The 8,218-nt window shown below is 33.6% G+C and overlaps 1 long non-coding RNA gene across 1 annotated transcript; it reads left to right on the top strand.

Annotated features, from left to right (window-relative positions):
* Positions 1–224: 224 nt before the first annotated feature.
* On the top strand, positions 225–2,110 carry LOC128236807 (uncharacterized). The gene is made up of 3 exons (XR_008261438.1): positions 225–337; positions 863–928; positions 2,008–2,110. It is a non-coding gene; the product is annotated as an uncharacterized LOC128236807 (long non-coding RNA).
* The last annotated feature ends 6,108 nt before the right edge of the window (positions 2,111–8,218 follow it).

The raw sequence follows: 8,218 nt of genomic DNA, 5'->3' as shown, positions 1-8,218 counted from the left end.
TTTTGAATGACGAAGTCGATGCAGGGTTATTTACAAAACCAATAAAGTACCCGTTCACTAATCTCACGATATTTATGTATACCGAAGATGGTCAAAATAGACCTGATTGTTAAAGCTTTGTCGCTTGATAAGAGATCGTGAGACGGGCGTCACGATTTGCGTGTGTATGGGGTGTAGGGTGGGTATTAATGGGCGCTGTTCTCCGAGACCTACGTCAATACCTTCAACAGTCTTTCTACTTGCCTGCTGGTCGGGACCTACAAGGAATATATCACCAAGAAGGGAATCAATTTGAGTGCTTGCATTTATTTTAGAAGTTCAGGAACCAAGGAAAATGGTACGTTACATTTGCTTTATTTTAGGTTGAAGGTTTTTTTTTTTTTTTTTTTTAAGTTGCACTGTTTCATTTATACTTATGTATTGCCGCATAAAATGAATATATTTTAAATCAAACATTTTAGCTCGGTTATATTCTAAAACCTTGCATAATTACTTGTAAAACATTTTACTTAGATATTTGACCAAATGGGTTCATTTACCAAGGTTTAGTGTATGATGTTCTTGAAAGAGTCTTTTGAGACGCAGAAACCAGGCACAACATCTTTTTAATGTATTTTTACTCATGCTAAATAGTAAATATTAAGTCAAAATTAGAGTAAAATGTATTAAAAAGATTCAGGTTAAAACTCCTGAGGTCGGAAATAAATTCAACGGATTTTCATTGTGACAAAAAAACATGATTCTGCTGGTGCAGCCGAGTTTTAATCTCTATCCTCGCTGGATGGGTCTGGCCCGAAGACGAGGATAAATCTCCTCCCCACTTCCACGACTCATTCTCATTATTTCTTCTTGAATATTTCAGATGAAGACAATCGTAGTAGTGGTTGCCGTGTTGGCCCTGTGTCTCTTTGTTGCCGAGGCCAGACCAGTAAGTGCCTTAACTCACATGTTTATATGTAAATATATATATATATATATATATTATTTAAGACCGGTATTTACAAAAAATCTCAAGTCATTTCAAAACGAAAGATACTCTCGTACAGATATCATGTTGGCGACATTTCTTTATGTTCGAGTAAAATGTCTTTTTATTTTTAATTGCGTTGCTTGATCTAAACCAGTCAATTCGGATCATTACTAATATTTTTTTAAAACACTTGTTTCATGTAAAAACAATCAAAATCAATTGAGTAAGGGACGTACCTCCATTTTATATATAATTATGGACTGGCTATAAAATTGAGAAAGGGTTTGCCCCAGCATATGTTTTATATATCCAAATATTGCCAAAGTAAGCAAAGCAATGGGTTAGTACAGTATATGACCCCCGGGAGTCGAACTATAGGCAATTTGACACGGACATATCGCAATTAATTGTGAGACGCTTCTACTTTCATACTTGATTAATTCACACATTCATAAATGAAATGGCGTAGGATTCTCCTTTTGGAGGTTTTATCCACCCAGATATGATCTCTCGGTAAAAACTATATGTATATAATTGTCTTATAAAACTTCTGTGGTATTTTGAATAAACGCCTTTTTACATTGAATCTACGTGTTTGTTTTTCCTTTTATCCGTACTAGTTCGCCTTACACTGTATTCGGAACTCCCCGGCCATTTTTATCGAAAACAACCTCGGATGAATTTGGACGGTTAACATACTAAAATACATCCGAAAAAGACCGAGGAGCTCCGAATGCTTACACCGATTTCGTTCTATCTATCTTTGGTCAATATATATATAAAGAGGCACGCACGGAAAATGAAGTGATATAATTAAGTATTAAGTATATTATTGCGTGACGCAATGAACCAGTCACCAATGTAATTATTGCGACATGTCAAGATGGAAGGTTTACCAGTCAATCCATTGGATAATGCAACCATGTGCTTATATGTTTTTAAAAAATATATTATCATTTTATTGATCAACTGAGTGTCGTCATTTTGCGACCGCCTTCACATATCTATAAACATATACCATGATTTCATTATTTTAGCCAAAGGGACCTGGCAGTGGTGAATCCCGGAAGGGAGGTGATAGAAAGCATGGGGACAGGCCATTAAAACAGGGGGTGAAGTTCTGCGAAGCCTTTGACAACGTTTTCTCAGTTGTGAACACCACGTGTGTCGAATTGCTAGAATACCTGGCTCAGAATGACAGCGCACCGGAAGATACCACTCAGGTATGTAGCAATCACATAATCGCTACTAACCGTTTAAGAAAAATGCATAAAACATCATTTTTTGAACTTCAATAGAAAAATCTGCGATCTAATTTTTGTCAGTAGCCTTATATACTAGTAACTGGTTTCCATGGATTTACGCAAAAGTTGGCTCGTTCCAAGACAAAAAATAAAAAGTTGTCTAAACGTTCAATGTGTGAGAGTGCAGCTTTAAACCTCAGTGTCGGTGTGATCAAACAATATGCAATATCAAAATCAATGTTCAAATAAAATTAAGGACGTTAAAAGGTGACATATCTTCACAACGAAAATACAAAACATTTTTGACAATCCACTGGTGTTTTAGTCATAATAAATTGTCTGTTCTGTTTTATTAGTGGTATAGAAGCCCCCCCCCCCTCCCCTCTCACCCAAGAGGCTGTGGATCGATCCCCACCATGGTGAGAGTGGTAAAAGTGCCCCACTTTCACCCAAAAGGTTGTGGATCGATCCTCACGAGGGTGAGAATGTTAAAGGTGTCTCCCTCTAACTCCAGAGGTTGTGGATCGATTCCCAATAGGTCTAGATCTATTTTCTCATGAACTCTCACTACCAGATCTGCTTACTACTCAAGAGACATACTAAATACTACATTATATTATATTCACAATCTAGGTAAAATGAAAGTGTATACATAAACTTATACAACGCTTATAAAACACATCATGCTGTATCTATTCAGCGTACCAAACGCAGGTTTAGACCCAATCTCATTAAAATCATATCGTGACGTTCACTTCATTTCATTACGTTATGTACGATCTGAGAACATGACGTTAGAGGTCACCTCAAGTTAACCTTTATAATTTGCATACTCATAAGCAGGTGCACTAAATCATAACCAATGATAACGTTCGTAACGTATCGGGTTTGGTTGAAACTTTAAATGGCGTCGTTGGTGACGCTGCTGACCCGGGATCTCCCTGCCCGCTTTAACAATTTCTTTCCGAAAATTAGTGACTGTTAGCCTTTGATAAATTAACGAAGCGTGAAATAAATTATAAGGTCAAGGATGACAGTTCAATTCAATCGGAAAACGACAATATAAACTTAACTGGATTAAAGAAAGTTATATAATGCTTTTAAACGAGAGCATATCGTGTAAATGGATAAATAAAATTATTAATTAGACTCATAGATGATACACCAACAAACTAGTCATTCTAAAATGCCGTCCAGGCTTTTTTTTAATGATGGTTAGCCTGGAACGTCATTCATAACAAAATTCGGAAACATGTAAAAACTGTCTATGAAATGAAATGGTCTTCATTTGTATTCTGTTGCTTAAGACTGCCAATAAATACATTAATTCTTATCAATAACCATATCCATTTTGCAAATTCACAAGCTATTCCTTCAAAAAAGTAATTTAAATACCTGATTTCAGTTGACAGGAGCTTTCTTACTGCCAAAAAGAAAAAAGGTTACACACAACTATACTTTAAGGTTTCAATCTGAAGTAGTATTTTTAGTATGGATTACCTGCCCCTAACACTATCATTATCAGTTACCACACTTTTGTACTTAAAGAATTTTAAAAACATTTATCGTCACATACAGGATTCAAGATGTATTTACAAACTATTCTATGGGCAATGTGGACAATGCATACTATTATACACATGTTTTTAAAATAAGACTAAATATTAAAAAAAAAACATTTATATCAACGGCATTGTTACACTAAGTGAATCAAAATCTTTTATTGTGTAACCTATTAATCAAAATTTGACTTCAACACGACAATCCAAGTTTACAATTATCAGAGATTTTGCTGACTTATCAATTTATTATGTGTATATATATAGTTTGGCTAGAACATATGTTTCATGATGATATTTATATTAACAAATACCTTATTCCTCACATCAGAAAACCTATACAAAACTCAACTAAAGGGAATCTTCAGGAAATTACTATTTTTAAAGGAATTGATAGAAAAACATAATTACAGAACATTGTTGTTTGCTTTTTTTCCGACTAGAGTGCGTTTTATCGTCAAGCTTATAGGAAAACAACTAGAGTTAGAATTGTTGTGTTTGTTTTTAAAAGAACTATATTGGTAAACAGAAGTAACACTTATGTGTTTAAGGGGTTAAAACATGACAAAGCCGGGACTCTGCGTGAGAATTGGCCTTCATGCTCTTATAGAATATACCTCGGGTTGTTATGGGACACTTGTGCAATCTTCGCCGACTTTACATTTAAAATGTCATCTTATAGAAGGTCATATGCCCAGTTTGTGACATGAACGCGCCAGCGGTTCAAAGAGACGCTATAAAATTTAACAAAGCTTATAAAGGCAAACCGGTAATTTTACCCAGTATTCTAATTTCTGTCATACAAAGTAAAAGCACACATATAGTATTTATAATGTATGGTCGTTTTTAGACGGGAGGCTAGGTGCGTGTGGGAAAGGGGAAAGAAATGTTTTTATGTCAAAAGATGGCAATCAAAAACCTCCAAATAATTGCAGAATTTCAAACCGTCATGGCAGATTTTTGTCAACATACATACAAATGGTCGTTCACTCGGGAACACCAGAAAACTTACTCGCCCACTGGTAGGAAAAAGGTAGGGAGGAGAGAGCTCGTACAATCACCAGTTGGTACCTGAGGTTGCTCTTACCACAAGTTTGTGACAAGTAGTACTTAAAAAAGTTTTTTTGTTGTGTGTCAGAATCTGGATGCTTTAAAGAAACCAAACAAAGGAATATTAAGCATACAAAAGTTCAAAGACATCCAAGTGAGCGCAAATGAGGGGTAAATTACAAGAATAGAAAATAATGATACGAACTGAAAAAAATGCCATGCATGCAAATGAAAATTCTTCCCATACTTTGCATGATAACATTCCACAAACTTAATGATATTGCTATTTGATTCATTTTGCAAAAACTAAATGTCCTTGTTCCAATATGCTAACAAAAGTAATAAATGTTTGTAAACACTTCATTCTTAATTTATTTTGAATAATTTACAGGTTTACAATATGTTGCCTTAACAAAACTACTGCCAATGACACTACAGCTCGTACTAAGCTGTACTAAAGTAACTAATAGTCATGTGTAACCTTAAGCAGAGAAAAGAAAATGCATTTGGATATTCTCGGCTACATTCGTTAACAAAAACAATGGTGTTTGGTGAATTTTGATGGTGTTTGAAAATGTATGTTGTTTTAACAATTCGGTACGTGATTATTTTATAATATATAGTGCAATTGATGTAAAAAGGATTAGTTTTAACAGGTAAAATGTTCTTTTTTTGTTTTAATTGACTAAATTGGAATAATTTCAATAAATTTGCGACCAAATTCTGATCGGCATTTTGAACATGTTTACGAATTTTATTATGAATGACGTCCAGGCTAACCATCATTAAAAAAAAGCCTGGACGGCATTTTAGAATGACTACACTACAAACCTGATGTGATTTTTTGAATTTGACAATGTAATACAAATTCGCGAGCACGAGCAACATCATTTTCTAGATTCCTGGACCTGAACTTCGTTCTTAGACGTTAATCACGGTGATTGACCAGTTAAATGCTGAAAGTTAGTCATTATTTGCCCATATCTATGCTTACAAGTGTTCATATTGATACATTGTTAATGTTATATGTAAACACCTAAGTATAGCATGTGTAAACTATCATCTATGCTAATAGCATGAACCATTGATTTTTTAAATATTGCAATATTTTAATGAAATTTTGCACACCTATTATTCAATTTAAGAGAAGTTCAGAACAGTTTAAATTTTCAAATTTAACCAAAATTTGATTTTTTTATGATTTTTTAAAAATCGTTACCAACACTCTAACAAAAAAAAGCCTTATTTTTCAACCCGAAAAGTGGTAAATTGGCCTAAAACAGCTGTAAGAGGTTGTTTACCAGCTGTAAAACTGTTTTCTGTAACTCTTTTATGTAATCATGGTAGTAAAAATTCTGTTTAACCATCTTTGGAAAAAACAATTGGAAGGTATTTGTGTATGAAAAGCATTAAATGATACATTTTATATATAGAGAATATTGGTGAATTGTCAACTTGGAAATGAAAGTTACATGTAATTGCAGCTTGCATGGACTTTGCACTTTTCAATTTTGATCTTAAATCTTACTATATCTTTAACAAGACAGAAACAAACAAAAAAGTATTTGAATCACATAATTATTTAATTTTCTGCTTGTAGTATGATTATAAAATGATATATGTCATTTTGAAATCTTAGCCACAATATAAGTATTACTTTACTAACCAAACACTTCCTTTAAATACATTAAATGTTGATACCAGAATGATGCAATGAATAACACTTGTTGAAAGTTAAAGCATTAATGTTTAAGTTCCATTAATCTAAAATATTACCATATTTAGTTTTATTTTACTGAATTAGAATACCCGTTCTCTTACAAAAAAATCATTAAATATCCATAAACTAAAAACGTCATACATAATTATAGTTTTAATATAAAGCTTTTCATTATTTCACTTACAATTTATTACAAAAAATAAAACAGTTTCAAATTAAATCAAAACAAAGTAAATAAATTGAAACACTTTAAGCAAACTTTTAAATATTTGTCCGAAATAGTTGACGTCCGAAATATATACACACTTGAATTTTCAGGTTTAATTGATATAGAGCATTTCTGCAGTAAAGAAACCAAAATAAGCACTTTTCACAAAAATATGCAAACTATAACACTAAAAAACTTATTATACACAAAAATATTTACTAATATGCCTAAAGTCAATGGTTTCTTCTATCCCAATGCATCCAAAGAGGTTTATATAATGGTAAAATTTTAATATTTTACAGCAAATTGATGTGGATTTTTTGCATTTCTTTAAAGAATGGATATGCAACTATACTTCTATTATGTTTTTGCATTGGTGCAGAATCTTTAACCCATTTTTAACAAAATCTAAAATTTTCAAAAAAATAATTTTCCAGTATATTTTGCAATTTTTTATTTTAGGATAGCATGCACCACAAGATTAAAGTATCAACTTTAATCATCAGTCGTTTGTTTTGCTTCAAACTAATGTTTAAACACCTTAAAATGGCGTAGATGGAACCGACTAAAATCCCTCCATTTTGTTACCAGTTTCTGGACAGTGAAAATAGTGTCAATTTGAGTTGTCCCCCTTGTGGTTCATGCTAATGCTAATCATGTTGCACAGTAAATGTTACTGTAAGCCAGGTAAGTTTTAACTTGACTTGTATTTAATTGTGTAAAGCTCAGTCGGGTTTTTTCGTTATTTTTACGAGGGAAACCCCTGTGGTATAAACCTTTTGTTCTGCATTGCAGCTGCAATATTTAGGAACTTAGAAGAGTGAGGTTCATTTTATAAATAATAAGATTTTTTTTTATATTATCTTTTATTAGGAGAAGGATGTATCATCAAACAGGTTTTAAGATAATGTGAAAAACCCAGGAGGCTGGGACCCTCTGCATTGGAGTAAAAAAAATATTCATAGCGTAACGTCGTGAAGCGTGTATTGGGGATTCGATTTTAATGAGATTGGGTTAGACGTGGACGTAAAGCCCACCCCGGAAAAAAGGATAGCTCTGACAGTGATGAGAGCAAGTCGATTGAGAGTGTCGAGAGCGAGTCAAGTGGAAGTGAGGACAGCGAGTCACGCGAGGGACGCCAGGGCGAGGAACAGACGTCGGTAGAGAAGCTGCTGCACTTCTTTGGTGGAGTCGGGAAATTCGTGCCCACGGTACGTAGATGGTGCTGTAGTTGTTGTTGTTATTATTGTTGTTGTATAATCGTCGTCGTCAACGTCGACGTTGTTGTCATTGTTGTTGTTGTTGTTATTATTGTTGTTAGTGATGTTGTTTCGTCAGTAAAGTACTGACCTAATAAATATTAGTTTAATGTGGAGGCTTGTCGATGGATTCAATATTTAATCACTGTTTTAGCCTTTTCCTGGTTAAATTCCTGTATCAACTTTATCATATGTTGTCGACTATATA

Source organism: Mya arenaria, chromosome 6 (genome assembly GCF_026914265.1).
Source record: "Mya arenaria isolate MELC-2E11 chromosome 6, ASM2691426v1".
Lineage (NCBI taxonomy): Eukaryota > Metazoa > Mollusca > Bivalvia > Myida > Myidae > Mya > Mya arenaria.
Note: the sequence above shows the minus strand (reverse complement) of the source record. Positions and strands in the feature narration are given on the sequence as shown.